Genomic DNA, 20,551 nt, shown 5'->3' with positions numbered 1-20,551 from the left:
CTTCATAAGGTGAATCAACTCTCTCCTTTTTTATTAAGCTCTGTTTCTAAAGTTTTATTGTGTTCTTTTCTTTGGAACATATTCCTCTGTTTCTTCATTTTCCTTGAATTTCTGTGTTGGTTTCTGCACATTGATAAAACAGGCAACTCTCCAATTCCTGATGGAGTGGTCTTATATAGGAGATGAACCTTATTGTCCAACCCTGCCCTAGCTCTCGGTTTTCTCTCAAATCTTCGTGATGGTCCAAGCAGCCTGTTTTGTTTTTAATGGCTCCCAGTGCTTGAGGTTGTGCCAAGATCTGTCTGTGTCCCGAAGGGAAGGCTCTCAGTCAGCACTCATATGCAGGCTGACTGGAGGCTGACATTCCGGCAGCTGGTTTTAAAGTATTTAATAGGCCTCCTACAGGGAAAGACTGGGCTGTGCTGTGCCCCAGGGGAGGGGTATTTTGTTAAGAACTGTTTTTGGTGGTGTTGTTATAGTGCTATGGGAACTGCAGAAGCAAGCCCTACTGGATACCAGAGCCAGGCAATTAAGGGGTGCATCCACTGGGCAGCAGCTGAAAAAGTTGGGAACCAGACATGTGCACAACCCCCTTCCAGGGAAGGATGGGCTAAAGGGAGAACGTGGAGATGCCATCCGCCATCCTCTTTGGTACCCCGGGAGGACTGCAGTCAGCTCTTAGATGTGGGCTACGTCAGAAGCCTGACGATCAGGTAGCAACTTTTAAAGTATGCAAATAGGCCTCCTTCAGGGAAAGACTGTAAGAAGCGTGTTTCTGTTTGCTCCCTCAATGCTGAGCCATGGGGGGAAGAGCCACCGCAAGTCTTTACAAACCTGTTAAGAACCATTTCTTTGTTTGCTATAGTCTTATGGGGCTCATAGATGCAAGCTCTACTAGCTTTCAGAGCTAGGTGTTTTGTAGGCCCATCCCTCAGGTGGAAATCTTAAAGGTTGGGGTGCTAGATGTTGGGTTCAAACCCTTTGTGCCTTAGGGAGAAGCTGAGAATTGTAAGTTACTTCTCAAATGTATGTCACTATGCCAAGGATGGGGTTTATGGTGGGAGTGTGTCTCAGACTTTCCTACCTGTTTTGATGTGGGTATTTTCTCATTGACCTATGGACAGGTATTCCTCAGCTAGTTTTTGGATTTCTTTCAGAGGAACTGCCCCATGTGTAGCTATAGATTTGGTGTACCCATTGCAGGAAGGGTTCAGGAGCCTCCTCTGTCATCTCTGACTGGCACTTCACAAAACTGATTCTTAACTTTTTAAAAATGTGTGTGTATGGGACTTCCCTGGTGGCACAGTGGTTGAGAATCTGCCTGCTAATGCAGGGGACACGGGTTCGAGCCCTGGTCTGGGAAGATCCCACATGCTGCGGAGCAACTAGGCCCGTGAGCCACAACTACTGAGCCTGAGCGTCTGGAGCCTGTGCAGAGGCCGTGATAGTGAGAGGCCCGCGCACCACGATGAAGAGTGGCCCCCGCTTGCCACAACTAGATAAAGTCTTCGCACAGAAACAAAAGACCCAACAGAGCCAAAAGTAAATAAATAAATAAATAAAATAAAAAAGTAACTGTACCATTTAAAAAAAAGAAAAATATGTGTGTATATGTAAATATTTGTGTATATTTTTAGACTGTTCTCAGAAAATTTAAGGTTACCTTTATTGTCAATATTTCTCTGAATGTATTTGCTAACATTCATCCATTCATATATTTGTTCAGAAAATCCTTATGGAATACCTAAGCATGTCCAGCTCTTTGTGTGAGTGGGGTTATAACAGTGAACCAGACTCAGCTCTTAATCTAACAGGTTCAAGGGAGCCCATTTACTACAACTACCAAATATTACTTGCTCTACACCATATTTTACCCATAGTCCACAGCCTTCCAACAGTTCTCTTAAATAAATTTTAAGGCCCTCAATGAATTAAAATCAAAATTGAAATCTATTTAACCCAGATAAGTAAAATGAAACCAATATAATTTCAGATCAATAAAGCCTATGTGCATTCTTGTTAGCCTCCTTTTAAATACACTGTGTGATTTCATTTTCTCTAATATATTTTGTTAAAAACCATTCAATAAGATATATAGCCACCAAAATTAGCCCTTGATGGAAAACTGCAGCTTCTTCTTAAAGAAAAAGAAGATTTATCTTCTTCCAAGCCATATATGTGTACATTGTATGATTAGATCAGAATATCAATAGCGATAAGCCACAGCAATAAATTTGCTTGTAAAGCTATTAGCATCCTTAGAAATAATTATAAACCATTTATTAAATGACTTCCAACCTAGTTTTAAATTTAAAAAGATGATTAATAAATTAAAATTTTATTTTAAAAAATTTACGTAAATTTTTCCACAATCAGTTTCCCAATTTAAGTCTTCAGTACTCTTCATTGCTTTGAGACCTTATTTTAAAGAGGGAAATAAAGATTTTATGGTTTACATAATGACGAAATGATTGCAAATGTTAAGATAAAAACAAGCTAATAAATTAAACCATGTAGATTTTAAAATTATCAATTTCTTCAAAGAAATTTTCCCCTTTAAAACTTAATCACTAATCCTATGGCATCCTGTAATTTAGAACTGAAGAATGGATATTGTTATTTAACAAGGTCCTCTATAAAATTAATTTCAAGATAAATTTACATTTACTGTCCCTATGAATCTCTATAAGGAAGAAAAATTATGAAAAGTTTTTTTTCTATTGACAAATCAATGATATACTAAATTCCCTCTCAATCTTTTTTTTCTAAGAACAGAATTCTCCAAGCTGTAAAGTCTTGAAAAGGTAGAGGTACGTGGTAAAATACAGAGATTACTATTTCTGTTTCTTTTTCTTTTTGCGTACGCGGGGGCCTCTCACTGTTGTGGCCTCTCCCGTTGTGGAGCACAGGCTCCGGACGCGCAGGCTCAGCGGCCATGGCTCACGGGCCCAGCTGCTCCGCGGCATGTGGGATCTTCCCGGACAGGGGCACGAACCCATGTCTCCTGCATCGGCAGGTGGACTCTCAACCACTGAGCCACCAGGGAAGCCCTAGAGATTACTATTTCTTAATGACATTTACACTATTTAAATTAGAATCACTTCATTTCAATTGACTCTTTTTATAAAAATTTATAAAAGTGATGATACTTCTTACAGTGCAATTGTAATGGGTTGCACATCTCATTTACCTGATCCAGAAGCCCAGAATGCACCACTTATCAAAAGATTCATTACTGAGATTCTAAGTACTAACATGAATTACTCAAAATTTAATAGTATAGTTTGATACAATCTGATAGGGAGGTTAACAAATCAAAACCTTTAAAAAATATGCCCATGAAATTTAATATGGCAGAATGAAAAATGCTTTGTTAAATATGTCCTTCTACTCTAATTTGTTGGAATAAAGGACTTCTCTGTCCATTGTCAGGAATAAACAGAAATTATTGCAAATGGTGAGACTATAGTGATTGCAGTAAAATGACCGTTCATATGCATTCTTTTTTGCTTCTAATAAATGAGTGTGATTTGAGCAAATAAATCTTTAAAAAAAATTTGGCAGTCATTAAAAATAGAAATTTGAATGTTAACATACTTCACAAATTAAGGATAATGAAGTTAATTTTTGTATTGCTACCTACCCAAGCTATCTGTTATATAATCACATGTCAACCCAAAGAAAACTGAACTACACATGAATCAACAGCTAATATAGCTCAAAAGAACAAATGTATCTTTGGTATTGGTTGATTGTTTATACCCACATGAACTGAACATATAGAGAGATATCTTGTGGATTATCCTGGGATGCTACACTTAGCTTTGTCCTTTTCAAAGGTGCATTAATCACACAGTCATAAATGTATTAGAACATTAATAAAATTGATGCCTGACTCAAAAATGGAAGAGAACATATATAGATTACAGAATAAGAATCTAAAAAAAGAAACTTACTTAACTAGAGTAATGATTAGACTAACAAAATACAGTTTAATAGATTGTTAATAATACCTACTATTTATTGATCTATTATTATATCCTAGGCCTTATACTAACTCTTTAAATATATTATCCTTTTTAATCTTTATAAAAACCCTTCAGGGTAGTTAATATCCACTCAATAAATGAAAAAAAAATGCTCAGAATTTTTTAACAACTTGCTCCAGTTCAGACAGATTAAAAAGCCAGCATTCAAAGCCAGATGGGCTGTGCTTTGGAAAGAACCATGGACTTTTCCTTAGCCAAAAATTCTCTTGTTATGCTTCAGCAAAAGACATTTATTGGGCTTCCCTGGTGGCGCAGTGGTTAAGAATCCGCCTGCCAGTGCAGGGGAACACAGGTTCGAGCCCTGGTCCGGGAAGATCCCACATGCCACGGAGCAACTAAGCCCATGAGCCCCAACTACTGAGCCTGTGTGATGCAACTACTGAAGCCCGTGCACCTAGAGCCTGTGCTCCGCAACAAGAGAAGCCACTGGCTCGCAGCAACTAGAGAAAGCCTGCGCGTGGCAATGAAGACCCAAAGCAGCCAAAAATAAATTTAAAAATAAATGTATATTTAAAAAAAGACATTTACTGACTATCATTGGTTTCAAATTTAAGAAGTTGAGTGACAGTCAAAAGTGGATGTGTCTTTGGGTGTATGTTAGGCAAATTATTCAAGCAAAAATCTCATCACTAAAATCACTTTCTAGTGGGTTAAAATGTATCCCCACCTCTTATTTCAGTAAAAATACAAATTATTCTCTTAGAAAAAATAACAAAAGCCAGATGGGACCACAAAGCCAGTATTTTATCCTCTGTGGTACACTGCCTCTCATCTAAGTTCCAGTTCAGAAAAGGATAGAAAAGACAGACATATGCAAACAAGACAGAGATTTTAGTTTACAGTAAGGTCAATATAAGTACCATATACTTGCCAAAAATACTAAGTCATCCTAGGCTTCAATTATAAAGTGTAAAGAACAAAGAATGCAATAGTCCTTAATTAATGACCTCAGTGCACCCTGTCCTGTACTAAATTCTGGGCACTGCCATTTTCAGAGGAACACTGACAAACAGGAGAGCTACCGTAAGTCAAGGGTAAAGAGAATGTAATAACTGTTATTTTCAGATCTACCTTTCGTTTAACACATGCTATGTGCCTGGTGCTATCTTTGTACTTTATACTGTTTTCTCACTTAACCCTCACAATATTCCTGGAAGCTAGGTGCGATTATCCTTACTTTACAAGAGAGAAAACTGAGGCTAAGAAAGGTTATGTCAAGACCACACAGCTAATATATATCAGAGCTGGTGTTTATCTAACAACAAAGCCAGGACACTTCCTATTACACCATCTTGCAATGTTGAAAAAAATTGAGGAAGTTTAAAGCTAAAGAAGACAAATATTAGAAGAATTAGGTTCTACTGCACAGTTCCAAAGGTAAACTAGATCAAACTGGAAAGCAGTAAAAGAAGACATATTTTCTTACAGTAAGAACTTTCTGTTGATGAGGCCAGTTGGGATATGTAATTTTAAGCCATGCCAAGATGATGACTTGCCACTTGACACTATTTTTTCCCACACTGTCTTGTTTCTGATTCAAGGAGTTGTTTTTACTCAGTGTTCTCTCAGCCTGGTGTGCTCTTCCCTTGCATCTTCTCTCTGAGAAGGTAGCAACTGAACAGAGCCTTAGTGATAAGGGGTATCTCCTTTGATTATTCTTGGAAAAGTAACCGTGATCTCATTACCACATTGTCCTCTCTTATTGATTGTTAACCTGTTGATTGTCTTTCTTCTCCACTAGAATTGAATGTTCCGAGAGAACATGATGAGGACTCTGTGAGGAGCAGAGAAGACACTCCGAATATTTGTTGAATACTAAATTAATCTCAGTGCAGCTCTTTATGCCTTAAACGGAGTATCATTAGATTAAATTCTCATTCACTCCAAGAATCTATGACTCTCATTTTAGCCTCATAAATAATGAAGGCAGCAAATGGGAGATGGTCTGTATAAGAACTATACAGAGTCCTCAAAACAACTGAAAACTGTATAACAGTCACACCAAAATAATGTTTAGGAATACATATGCACAAATGAATATATGATCATACTGTAGAATTTGTAAAGAAACATTAAAGAATTGCACAAGAGTTAGAATGGTCTTAACATAACTGTTAACTGAATTCAATACAAATTTTCAAAATCCACACACACCGTGATCCTTGTGTGGCAACACATAGGCAACATGGCAACAAGATGCTATTCTTAGTGCATATCGATGAAAAATGAAAGCATGCATTAGCACCATAATAAATAACAATTTCTTAATTCTTCTCATGTGTTTGGGATAGCACAGAACATTACAGATTTATTGTCTCTTTTAATCCTCAAAACACACCTAAGAGCTAGTATTTCTAAGTAATAATTTTCCCATTACACAGACAAGAAAAGTGAAACATAATGGACTTAAGAAAATTGCCTGGAGTTACACAGTTTACAAGTGACAAAGTCATATTTAGACTTTAGGTCATTCTGACCTCACAGTCTCACTATTAAATGATAATCGTTACACATTATACAATCTCATCCTTAATGTCATTAAAGCAAAAGGAAATATATCCAATGTCTCCCACAGAAGCATAAAACTGATTTTTTTTTCACAATTTGAGATTTATACGTTAAGAACTCACTTTTGAGGTCAATTTGAACTAGGTATTTCTTTTTTAGGTTCTAACAAATAAGTTGAGGAATTATTATATGGAAAGGAGAGCAAACCATTGCTCTTTGAGCTGAATGAGTGCTATATCTCACTGTAACTCATTTTCCTCTTTTCAAAAGTACTCTAATGTTTGAGAGTCTACTTTGTTGAAAAGGAAACATTTTATGTTGTGAGGTTACAGGGCAAGAACTAGGATCAAAGGATAGATGTTACATTAAAAGAGATTTTGGCTTAATGTGTGGGAGAAATTTGTCAGTTTGTAAAATGAGCTGCCTTGAGAGTTGTGACTGCCATATTAATGAAGAAGTACTTTTATAGACAGGAAAACTATTCCCAAAGTTGTGAAAAAGATCAGCAAGCTTCTTCTGAGAAGGTACAGATAGCAAATATTTTAGTCTTTGCTGGCAGTATAGTCTCTGCTTCAACTACTCAATTCTGCCTTTGTAGTGCAACAGCAGTCACAGAGACAATGGAAGTGAATGAGTATGGCTGTGTCCAAATAAAACGTTACTGATACAAACCATCTACAGCCTAGATTTGGCTTGGGGATGAAGTCTGCCAACCCCTGTTACATAGTGCATTAATCTGAATATGCTAACTGCTGTCACAAAAACCTTTAAATTTCAATAGCTTAATACAGGGATTTGCAAACCATGACCACAGGCCTATCTGTCCCACAACCTATTAAGAGACTGGGACCCACAAAACCTAAAATACTTACAAAGTGGGCCATTTACAGAAAAAAATGTACCAACCTAAACAGATGTGCTTTGTTAGACAGCTTTCCTCCAAGCAGACTCAAGGATTCAGACCCTCTGCATTCATAATGCTGAAGTCTTCCACATGGGGCCAGCAAGTTTCACACCATATTGGGGGAAAGCATGAGAAACACACATGGTATACATAAGTCTCTTACTGAAGAGATGATACTCATTTTTGCTCACATTTCATTAGCCAGAGTTAATCATGTATCTGCTTAGAGATAAGAGGACTGAAAAATACATGCTTGGCTGCAGAGCTTTCTGCCAGCACCTACTACATAATATGGAAAAAGGCCACGAATCTTTGGTGGTCACAGAGTTGCTTCCACCACATAGAAAGAATATGTGGTGCAGACTGAGGCTTGAAATAGATATACACCAACAGCCATTTCAATTATGAGACATACCTATGTTTCTACATTCCCTAATGTTGTAGGAATATAGTATCTATGGGATAGACAGAAGTTAATTTTCCCTAACACACTCCCCCATAACTTCTTTCTTTTCTTTGATCAGAAATGGTACAAGAGTTTCCCAAACACAGTATCTAATAAGTTTTGTCCCATAAAGCTTTTCATGTACTTATGCCTACATGAAGACTTTCAGTATTATGGACTTGTATGAGAAAATTATAAGCCTGAGTCTCATAATATGTCAAATAAATTAGAAATGATGCAACCATATATTTTTTGGTCTGGATTTTAAAAAAGCATTTGGTTTTAGAATATTTTAATTTAGCCTCTGGTTTCTATTTTTTCACCTCATCGTCCATATTCTAAGTCATGCCTTCAGTGATTAATTCTCAGTTATTAAGTTTCTAAAGTTACCAGCAACAAAAGATAGAACCACAATTTTTCAACTGACATTTTTCATCACACTATTGTTTCAGTGCTCATTCTCAAAGATTTTTACAAGGAGAGAAAGAGAGACAGAAATGGAGAGAGAGAGAGAGGGAGAGAGAGAGAGAGAAAGAGAGACAAATCTGAAATAAATCTTGCTTCTTGCTGTAATAAACATCATTAAAGGTGAGAGACTAACTGACAGGACTTTACAAATGAACCTCTATTTTAAGGGAAAATGGTGTAATCATTTAAATAATTAAGTGAAAAGAACAGCGGGAGTAACAGAAAGGACCAAATGGTCTGTTGAGAAGAAAATGAAAGAAACTTAATTTTCAGGATTTATCAAGACAACAAAAGCAGTAACAAGTATACTACATGATTCAACACCATTGACTTAAGTTACTGGAAAGAAGTAGGATCAACCAATACTTTGTTTTAAGTCACCAACACCTTATCTGTACTGTGCAATAGCTAAGTTGTTAAATGGCAATATTCCAGGGTTAGCCGAATTCTTTGAAGTGCAAAGTAAAAAGGAGGTAGAAGCAAGGTAAGAAATACCTTGTGATTAGAAATAGTCACAAGGAAGCCATTGCTGTAGTTCTTAAACTGCTTTAATATGTATGAAGCACTGTAGCATTTCAGGTATCTACATTAAAAGACACTTTTACCATTAGGTTTATAATATATTTCAGTGAGAATAATTCCCAGGAAAATCTTTCTTGAGCCTGGTTTTCTTAGTTTTTTCATGTATCATGTCATGAGAAACCTCAGAGACAGTCACCAGACAGTCAAACACATTCCTAGAAGGTTCACCATTTTGTTATAATGATGTAAATGTTGGTTTGAATGTTGAATTAGTGGGTTTATTTGTTGGAATGAAGTGAAGAGTCAAACAGTTGGGCACATCTGGAGTCAACAAATCACAACTTTAACTCCATTCAACTGGACCAAAGGAAAATTACTGGGGTTTTTTGTTTTGTTTTGTCTTGTTTTGTTTTGTTTCTTAGTGGAGTCTTGACACAATGAAGGTACTATCTAGCAAAGCTGTCACTGTTGTCCTCACTGGCACCTGCTAATGGAAAGTCAGCCTCTCTCTTCATGCGGAAGAACTATCCAGGCTTTCTGGGACTCAGGCTGCTGAAGATACTCTCTTCTTCCTAAATTAGCATGGACTGACTACCTCTAAACCCTGGAGACCATGGATTATGTCCTCCTGCTGGGGATGTGGCTTTCCTCCATTTGTCATGGTGGGAGACAGCAATACAGTGACTTGTGTTGCTTTCAATAGGTTATATTAGTACAATTAAAAATTAAAAGAACTTAAGATCAGTACAAGGTTTGTAACCCGTCTGTTAATCCTTGATAACCCTGTGATAACTCTGGGCCATTCTACCCACTGGCACTGTTTCCTCCTTAGACATCTGCACCTCCCCCAGCACACATTTACCCTCTCTGCAGGAAGAACTTTGTCCTTATTTACCAAGAAAAAACAAAAAAACAGTTTCAGCTTTAAGCATAAAGGTAGACACAAGAGAATCAGGTATCTGAGATAGATTGACCTTAGGCCCTTCTTGCTGCCCAACAGGAAGAAGTCTTTGCAATCTTGCTCTTTTGGTATACTCCCAATGTCTTGTCTGTTTATGACACAACAGGAGGTCACATATGTATTTTACGTAAGCCTTCCATGCCTTTTATTTTCCTTTTTCTCACTTGTGACAAAGGCCAAGTTCATATCTGTGGCCAATAACAGTTTTTCTTCTGGTTCTGACCCAGTACAAAGTTCAGGATAATAAGAGGCTTTAAAATCCTATGCATGAATCACAGAAACTATAAAAGTAAAGTCACTCAAAGGGTTCTTTTAATCAAACATTTGGGAACTAAATCCACGTGTTTGGTACCATATCCATGTTCTTACCCTAAAGGCCCCCTACAGGTAGTTCCCTTTCACACTAATGGTCTCCCCAAACTCTCTGCTTAAAAGCATTCTCTGACCATAGGGTCACGAACATAGAACAGGAAATATGTGCTATGGAATTAACATGGGACCTGTCCAACAGGGAAGTCTCAGTATACATTTGACCTTTTCTATGGGGACCCAGGGTGCCCAGAGAAATTGCTCCAAAATACTAAGGCAAAAACAGTAGGATTCTTGATTTAGTCTCAGTAATTATGCAGCATCACTTATGTCATACATTTCTAGTCTATTCCTTGATCAAAGCATACAGCATACATTAAAACATGCATATGTCAGTGAATAAATAGACCTCATTCTCAACAGAAAAAGTGTTAAAGAATTTAAGCTCATCTTTATTCCACCACACCATGTTTTCTTGGATTACATCCAAATGAAAAACTTATACCCATATTCTTGACTCAGGGTCTGCTTCTTGGAGGAACCAAACTAAAACAATCTGATCTCTGTTGAGTTCTCTTTGAGATAAAAGATTTGCTGGGCAGCAGTGGTGAATTAGCTTCCATAATGTCAGGCTGTTGCTTGATGATCAGTTATTTAGAAATGTAGCTTAAGTTATATATTATTTCTTTGTTTATGGGACCATTTCTGTTCCTCCAGTAACTATTAACAGGCAATAACAAAGTTGGACTTTTTCTTTTTGCTTTTTATTTTCATTTTGCACTGATAACTTTACATGGTCCCATTAGATATTGGTGAAAATGAGTCAGACTCCCTTAGTAACCAGTAGCTATCAGAGAAGCCCAACTTCCTCAGTTACTGCAGTAGCCAAAGAATAAAAAATCTCCATTTTAGAAACATTATAAACAACATTATGAACATAAGTTCCAGAATGGAAATACCTGTCCATTATGTATTTGCTGAAAAATATTCTATAGATCAAACCTGAGTATGTAAGGGCTAGTTTTATGTGTTCATAAGAAGGGATGTGAGAAAATTAGGAACATGAACAGGAATAAGTACACTGCTAAGATAAGCAGTGAAGGGAAGAAGAATATGCCGCCTCAAAATGTACCACTTTTGCATGTGAATTATTTTGAGCTGAAGGCCTTCAAGACCTGACAGACTCAGAAAAAACTTTTACCTCTCCCTTAACTGCCTAAAATAGTTTAGATAGGGGGCCTGGCCCAGAAAGAGACCTATTACCAGAAAAAACTTTTTTATCTGAAAGACTTTCCTGCTTGGCGGGGCATACATCTGGTTACCAAAATCTGCTCATCTTCCTGTGAACTGCCCTCCTCCCCTTTGAAGCCCCAGGCCCATATCCCATTTCTTAGCTCAAGACAGCATATAAGCTTCAATTGCTTGACTGCCTTTAGGCCTCAGATCTTTGTGGAGCTTCTGGATGTACTGTTAAAAAAAGAAACAACAGGCTGAAAATGGAGTCACATAAGTAAACCAAGACTTAACTGCAGTTTCTCCATCTCCCAGGAATGTAACCTTTAGCCAGTCAGTCTGGAATTACCTGGTCATTACTAGTTAGGTAATCCACCTGATAAACACCTTACATCTTCCCAAAAAAGATGAGGTAATCCACTCTTTTTTTTCTCCCTCCCTTTCTGCCCATAAAAACCTTCCATTCTGTACAGCTCCTTGGAGCTCCTTTCTATTTGCTAGTTGGGATGCTGCCCAATTCATGAATTATTGAACAAACCCAACTAGATCTTCAAATTCATTAGTTGAATTTTTTTTTTAACAGATTTGATGGCCAAAATGGAATCCAAAAGGAACTTCTGTTGCCTTTGGAGACATTGAGAAACACAGGCCTGTCTCTGTTTCCAAAGGCCATGAGTAAATTCCTCTTGGTTCTGAGCTCCACTCTTTTTGTTGAGCTCCCAATCTAATTGGCTTTCCCATTTGGAAACGTTTTCCATTTGGTTAGAAGCCCTTGGTTCTGCCCCCAGTTTCCAAGTTGGGAACTGTTGGTGGCAGCTGCACTTCCCATTTGTTTGGAATCAGTCCACAGATCTCATTCTCTGGGGTCTGCTGGTTCAGTCCTTTCCCCAGTTTCCAAATTCCAGGTTGGAAAGTGTTGGTGGTTACCGGCCAGAATCAAACTGAGTTCAGCTTAAAAACCAGAATGGGCCTGGAACTGAACTGGGTCCAGGATTGGACTAGGTCTGGAGTCTAAGTCTGACTTAAGCTGAATTGGGTCTAGTGTGTTTTATGTAAATAAAGGTTATTGTTAATGGGAATCTCAGAAAACCAAAAAAAAAAAAAAAAAAAAGTGGTAAAATTGGTGAGAATTTATCAAGCGTTTAAAAGCTGTTATAGTGTTTGCCACCTAACTCAAAGACTCCTGTATTAGGACAAATTGGTCACAGAACATGTTAGATTAACACTAGGTCATCCACAAACATCAAGAAAATTTTGGGGCAATGAAGTATGCTGTAAGACATCATACAATTTCCAACCCAGCTGTACATACCATTTAGATATTAGTTTGCCTCTGAGAGACCAAAAGGCTTAGCTAAATAAATAAGTAAATAAATAAACAAATAAATGAAATGGGATCTTTAAAATCCAAAGAGTTAAGTGTGTCACCTTCCAGCACATCTGCTTAAGAACTATGGTCCCAGAAGCTACAAATATTTATAAAAATGGCTGAAATCTTACTAAAGACAACCTAGAATTTTGTGTCCTGAGAACTTGGCTTGGTAACCATCAGACTGGGGGCCCCAAAATATGACCAGACAGAAATATGGGTTGCACTCCATTTGCAGCTAAGGGTCCTACCAAACTGCCGCCAATTCTCAGGGAAATTATGACCATTATGAGGAATGCTCCAATTAGATAAGAGCATTTAAGAAGTGTACATAGAAGTGAAGGCTCCCAAATTAAGCAAACACAATGAGATATCAACTTTAATTGTCATGCAGTAGACCCCAAAAGGCTTCAAGATTCCAAAATAGCTTCACAAAAGAATCTGTTGCAAAAGGCTAATAAAAATTAAAGACAGAAGAGGTACCTAAAACAAAAGATAGAAGACTGACACATCTCCTACTGCTCTCCACTCTCCTTTACATTTTCATTTTCTCCGTCTGAATTGTCTTTCCACTCTTAGGAGATTACACAGCCATAAACAAAACTCCACCATGTTAGTGGCCTTCAAGACACCCCCATACCTACTCTTGAAGGAGGGCCCCCTTAAGGGCCCTTCCCAGAGTTGATGGGACTCTAAGGGATTTTCTAGAAAACTGCTACATTATTTCCTTAATCAAACAAGGTGAAACAAAAATTAAAATTAATGAAAAACCTTGCTAAATTCTGACAGATACCAAGGATATACTCTACTTTAAATCCCACTCAGAACCTGCAGATGGAATGCTGGAAAAATTGACAGAAGCCAGTGAAGGGTGAGAATTCTTAGAGTCAGCACTCCAGGATCTCTGTCTATAAACCTGGTAGAGAGAGGTAAAACCTCTTTTACACCCTGTTTGGGGATGCCTCTTAAGTCCAGTGTGTTGTTTAATCATGCCAAAAATATTTACTGTTTGTCCTGGCTGAAACCTGACAAGATATTTGAACAAATTTCATAACTTTATGATCAGAAATTTGGCAAAATTGAAAGCTGATATTCAGAGACTGATAGGAAATTTTTTAGACCTTCTCCCCTAAGCTAAAATAAAATTATATACCAGGGGACCTTTTGAAACCTTTGTAAAAGACTTTATGGGTGGATCAGCCTATGATGTCATTTAAGTTACAACCCAATTTCTTGAGGAATTAAAGGCAACTATCCTTATCTTACAAATTTCTGGAAAACCAGGTATGTGGCTGCAGAAACAATTCAAAGTCTTTCTTGGAAGAACTTGCATTATTTTTTTCCCTGTGCCTCTGAGCCACCAATATTAATAAAAACTTTAGCCATATGAGCAGGTAACCTTAATTTATTCCATCTGCCAGAAAAACAACTTAGATCCAACTTCTTTTAAAACTAGTGAGTTGTGTATTATTGTGCTTGATTCCTGGCAGTAATTTTCTTTTTTTTTTGCGGTACGCGAGCCTCTCACTGTTGTGGCCTCTCCTGTTACGGAGCACAGGCTCCGGACGCACAGGCTCAGCAGCCATGGCTCATGGGCCCAGCCACTCCGCGGCATGTGGGATCTTCCCAGACCAGGGCACGAACCCGTGTCCCCTGCATCGGCAGGCGGACTCTCAACCACTGCGCCACCAGGGAAGCCCCCTTGGCAGTAATTTTAAATTGGAAGCTGTAAGGTTCTGTTTGCATCTGTCTATATGTTTATGTGTATGTGTATATATATATATATATATATATATATATATATATATATTATAGATGTGTGGTATTTTCTACCTTCATATGGTATTACTAAAATTAATTTGTAAAAGGGCTCTACTTAGTTGGCCTAAAGAAAATTAAACACATGTGAATTATGTATTCATAAAATGTTTAGAAATAGAATAAAATCTAATCCAAATGTTTTTCAAGTCCATGTGATCTGAGATAATCTTTAGTAAATAAAAGCTACTTTAAGTTTGTTGGTTTAGTTAAAATAAATATGTCTTTATCAGAGTTACCAACATTAAAATTAATGCAGATGTGCAACTCTTTTCTACCTGGGTTTACTAGTAAAGTAAGTTTGTTATCTCTGTTACAAAACACGTCGGCAAGAAAAATAACTTTGTATAATAAAATTTTCATAAGTAATCTATATATAATTATTGAGAACAAGTATATTAAATAGATATAAGTGGGATAAAAGCTTTTAGGTAATTTTTAAAAGAGTTTCCCCAAATCCTTTTGGTAACCTGAAATTTTAAAGTTTTGCTAAGTTAAATTAAATGACAGGTAGTCATTAAGTATCCAAGTAATTTCTAAATAAGATAAAATGCTGAAATACTAATTACTGAAGACAGGTTTATCCACTTTTGGTTTCCTTTAACAGAGGAGCTACAGATATCTGGGTCTATTAGTACAGGTTTTGTGCCACTCTGAAAAATTTACTATGGAAGGCATATGCTTCCAAAAGTTGTAAGAAGTATTAATTTGTCAAGCCATAGTATGCTAATATAATAGACAGTTCACAATTTTTTACATCTTTATTTTCAGTAAACAATTAAGGATTTTAGGGTTAAATATATCAAAAATATAAAAATAAATATATAAAATGTAAACAAATATTTTACATAAATATATAATTAAATATAAATATATATAAAATTACTAGAAATAATAAGGGAAGCATCTGTATATGCAAGAAAAGTAGGATGTGTGTTTTTAGTAATAAAAAGGTACAAGGAATGGAGATAAATTTTTGATGAGGAAAAAGAAAGTAATTTTGTCATAAAGTAAAACTGATTATTTCAGAATGGGAAAAAAGAAAAACCAGGACAAAATTGTAGAGGTTTGTGGAAAGGAAATCTCGGGGAAAAAAATCTATGTTTCATCAAGCTGGCTAAGATTAAAATAAATTTATTTTTAAAAAGTTGATAATCACAAGTTTTAATATCAAAAGTAAACTGGTGCAATATTAGAATTTGGTTTTCTCTGTTGGAAGAACAAGTTTTATTGGAATTTTTATCAGTTCTTAATAAGAAATTGTAAACAAAAGTATTTTTTGTTTGTTTTTTTACCTTTTAAATGATCTGTCTAGAAAGTGAAGATTCTGTGTTTTATCAAAACAATTTCCTGTGTTTGTTGTTTTTATCTTTGATTACGTATGGTCTTTGATTACTTAATAAAACTGAGTCATCCCTATTAAAATAGCTAAATTTCTTTCTTTCCTTTTTATTTTTGTACAGCTTAACTTTCTCTATTTGCCCTTGAAGACTTTAATTGTCATTACAGTTAAATGGATAACTAAGTATTCTTTTACAGTGAACTATGATACTATTTGAACAAGTGTTTTTAAACCTTTTAATATGTTTTTCTTTTTAAAATTTTTTTATTGAAATATAGTTGATTTACAATGTTGTGTTAATTTCTGCTGTACAGCAACATGATTCAGCTGTACATATATAAACACTTTTTAAAAATATTCTTTTCCATTATGTAAACCTTTTAATATTTTTGACAAACTTTCCCAAAAGCAAATTCCAAATGAAGTATTTCTAACCCTGAACCAACTCAGATTTTTCAGAGGGTCCCTGGAACATCTCAAAAGATTTGTTCTCTCTTCTTATAAAAAGGGAGTTATTAAACTAATTAAGCTTATTTGATATGTTAAATTGCATGGGAAGCATTGTCAAATAAAAAGTAATACTAATACTTTACATTGTATTTGTTTAGGTATAAGGGTCTCAAAACTTCTTGGAAATCTAATATGTCCTGACATAACATTATCAGTCATAATTTCAGTTATTATCTTAAAATGTGTATCACAGAAATAACTACATGTCCTTATTAAATGAATTCTCATCAAATCTTTAACAATGGGCATATTTCTTTGTCATTTACAGAGAATCATTGTCTTACTCAGATGCTTTTGCAAAAGTGTTCCTATAAAAGTGCTTTGTCTTCAAGGAGATTCATGGAAAAGATTTTGACAAGTACAGATTTCTGATAACTACAAGACAATAAAATTGAACTAGATTCAAGCAGAACAAGTATTACTTACAAAGAACTGATGAACTTAGAAGGATAACTGTAATTATTTTATGATATATATATATATATATTTTTTTGCTTGAAACATTGCTGGTTCCTTGATGTTTTGTTTTTTCCAGATTTAAAGCAACTTTTTTTCTTTTCTCTTACTATGGCTTACAGCAACTTGGTAAAGCATACCTTTGTAAACAAAGATGAAACATTTATTTTTTCTTCCTATCTGACCCCTCTAGAATTCAGAAATTCTTGAGTATATTTTCATAGCAATATAGTTAGTTACTTGCATAAGTTCTTGCTAAAATTATGAAAATAATCAGGCCAAATTTAATTCAAATAAATTAGTCTTATTGTGATTATCTGTGGGAAAAAATGGGGATAATTGTAGAAAAAAATTATATTTCCACCTTTGTAAATATTAGATTCTGATCCTGTTAATTGTCTTTGACGTTTTATTATATACCTGTAAACTGGACTAGATTTTGAATTCAGTTTCCTCAAATATCTGACCACGACTCTCCAAACAAATGTTTCCAACTTTCTCCCACACTTATGACTTGGAATCATTAAGAACAAGGACTCTGCTTGAATCTCCTTGGAAGGGACTATACTAAGTCCATGGCAGCCAAATTTCAGAGACTTGAACCTTGGACAAACATCTCACAGCTGAAAAACGCTCCACCTGGCACCTATTCCTGCCCCGATGCTGGAGACCTCCAAATCAAATTGACAAGGAAGAGAAGCAGCTGACATCAATGTAGACTGCTTCCTCGCAAGATACGGGATCAAGACTTCATACTTTAAACCTAAAACCCTCTTTTCTTCTTTTTCTTTTCTTGACTTTGGCACTGGCCTGGAAAGATAATTTCATTTCCATATCTCTCAGGCCACTGCTAAGGGGGTAAAGTTTCAGACTGCTGGATTTGTCATCAAAACTTCAATCTGTCCATGACGCGAGAGTTCATTAACAGTGCTCCCTAGGGGCGATGCTTTGTGCCCCAACAGGATTTATTTTTTTCTGTGGTGGTTATATCACTCTCCTTGGGCCTAGGGATGCCTAGAGGACTGAGGCGTAACTGGGAAATGCCTCTTAGGTTCTTACTGAGCCCCTAACTGTTCACAAACAGAGACACCTCATTAGTCAACTCCCTTTAATTTACATGGGTGAGTTGGAAAAGACTTACCTGAAGGCATTCGTGATTCAGGATTTGCTTCCTCTGGCAGAACCCAACTTCCCTGGCGAGAAGTAAATATAGGTCGACGGGCAGGGCTGAAACGGGAGCTGGCACAGGTCCCAGCCACAGGCATCAGCGGCAACGGGCCGGCACTAAGAAGAGGAGCGGGAGGATGCAGCAGAGACCAGGCGAGCCCTGGAGAGAGCAGCGCAGCGTCTCCCGGAAGCGCCGTGGCGCAGAGTCCCAGGATTCCCTGCGCCGCGCCTTAGTTCCACCCTTAGCTCCGCCCCTAAACCGCCCCTTAGTGCCTTGGAGAGGAGTGACCCCAGACGAGGGCGTGTGCTTTTGGGCAAGGAGCCGCAAGTGCTGGGTAGCTTCTCTACTGGCGGCTGCTGCCGTTCGAGCTCCTGGCCTCGCAAACTTGAGACCTGACTTCCTACCCATTCTGGGAGAAAGCAGGCTTCCTGCCTGGAGCTGTTTCATCCGGAGCCTCCGGAGGGTAACTAAGGTAGTCCTGCCCTGAGTTTGCCTGTCACTCTTCCCCTTCTCGTCCCCACCACCCAACAGGACTGGGGCAGGCCCATACTTTGAAAAAAATAGCTTGGGTTCCTCCCTGCCCTTCCCGGTGACCTGGCTTATTCCCCTGGGCTGTAGTGCTGAGGGAGGTGTCGGGTAGGCTCTGCCCCCGGCCAGGGAAAGAACGCCACCCAGGAGGCTCTGGTCTTGGTATCAGAGCTGAGGGTCCCTAACCCTGTTATCAGTGTCCCCTGCTTGCCATGTCCTCAGTGCTTCTTCTGGAAAGCGTGTCGCTGTGGTTCTGGGTGCTGCACGTCCCCTCCCCTCTATTCCCCTCCTTGCCTTCCTGTGCCCACACCAGCCCTCAGCCCTCAGTTCCCTCCACTGGGGCTGTCTCTACTGGGTGTGAGCTGGAAAGCAGTCTGGTTAAATGAAGAGAAAAAAAAAAAAAGTAAATTTAAGTGAGGCTGTGATCAGGAACCTCTCCTTAACTCTTGAAAATATTGCAGAATCCGCTGCTAAGGCAATAGTTGCACAACAAAAATCCTTAGACTCTCTGGCCAAAGTTGTTTTTGATTATAGGATAGCCCTTCAGTATCATTTAGCTGAGCGAGGAAGTGCTTGTGCTCTGGCCAAGACCACCTGCTGCACCTGGGTTAACACTTCTGAGGAAGTTGAAACTCAGTTACGTAAGATCATTGAGCAAGCCCACTTGGCATAAAAATTGACCCCTTCAGTGGGGTCTTTCTTTGATCTTTATTTGATTTTGATTGTTTTGGGCCTTCAGGACCATGGCTCTGAAGTATACTTCAGACACTGGGAATTTTTCTACTTATAATAATCATAGTAGTCTCCCTGGTGTGTTGTATTCTCTCAAAAGCTTTAAGTGCATGTTTGCTGCCACTAATCACCAAACAAATGATCTCCCAAAGACTAGAACATCAAAGAAGAAATGAAGTTAATGACCAACTAAAAAATGGTGAACCTGAAGTCGTGACCTGTGAACAACATAAGGAGTCAGCAAAAAATGTTATGAACCATAAACGTCACACGAAAAGTCAATAAAAACTGTGAGAACTGCAGAGTTAGAGCTGAGAGCAGCCCTCAGGACTTAAAATTTGATCACACCTCTTAGTTAAGCTTAGAGTCATGACCAAAAGGGGAGAATTGTTAAAAAAAACAAAAGCCAAAACAAGAGGCCCAAAACGGAGTCACCTGTGATAAGCTCCAAGTCAGCAAACTGAGACTTAATTGCAGTTTCAGCCTCTCCCAGGAATGTAATCTTTGACCAGTCTGGAATTACCTAGTCAGCACTAGTGACATAATCTGCCTGATAGACCCCTTCTTTCCCTCAAAGAAAGATGAAGTAATTTGCTTTTTTTTGTTCCTCCCTTTTTTTCTGTTTATAAAAGCCTTCCATTTTGTACATCTCCTCAGAGTTCCTTTCTGTTTGCTAGATGGGATGCTTCCCAATTCATGAATTATTGGACAAAGCGAATTAGATCTTCAAATTTACTCAGTTGAATTTTGCTTTTTTAATGTATAGAATTAAATTTGTTTTTCCTCCGTTAATCTGTCTTTGTCAATTTAACTGTTAGACCAGCCAAAGAACCTAGAAGGGTGGAAGAAAAAAATATTTTCTCCCCTACAGCTGCAAGCAGAAGTACCTTGTGAAAACCTAGTATTTACATCACAGGGCAAAATTTCCCCTATTTGTAGGAAAATTATAAAGCTAATGTATACAAATACTTCTACTGCCCTGACCCATGCAGTTCATACCTAGGGCACTGCTGCAGTTAAAATGGCACAGCACATGAAAATAAAAGTTTTAAAATAATTCAGGCCTCTTTTATTTAACTTGCACATCTTGAGACACCATGAAGGTGACAAATAGTCCAGAGCAATGGCTTTTAAATTTCTTTTTATTTTTCTGTATCTTTGACAGCCTTCCTATATCCCAATGCGGCCTTCATTTCTCATTTCAAAAGCTTCTTAAAAGTCTTTATTCC

At 37.5% G+C, this 20,551-nt stretch overlaps 1 long non-coding RNA gene across 1 annotated transcript in view; it reads right to left on the bottom strand.

Annotated features, from left to right (window-relative positions):
* LOC308621684 overlaps positions 1–18,379 on the bottom strand; it is a 368,756-nt gene extending 350,377 nt beyond the window's left edge. Inside the window, exon 1 of the long non-coding RNA XR_014016497.1 lies at positions 18,036–18,379. This is a non-coding gene — a long non-coding RNA (uncharacterized lncRNA). The remainder of the gene's footprint in view (positions 1–18,035) is intronic.
* Between the last annotated feature and the right edge of the window lie 2,172 nt (positions 18,380–20,551).

Source organism: Mesoplodon bidens (assembly GCF_964165515.1).
Source record: "Mesoplodon bidens genome assembly, chromosome: 8".
In the NCBI taxonomy this organism is placed as follows: Eukaryota; Metazoa; Chordata; class Mammalia; order Artiodactyla; family Ziphiidae; genus Mesoplodon; species Mesoplodon bidens.
The sequence above is the reverse complement of the archived record's forward strand: the minus strand, read 5'-3'. Positions and strand labels throughout refer to the sequence as shown.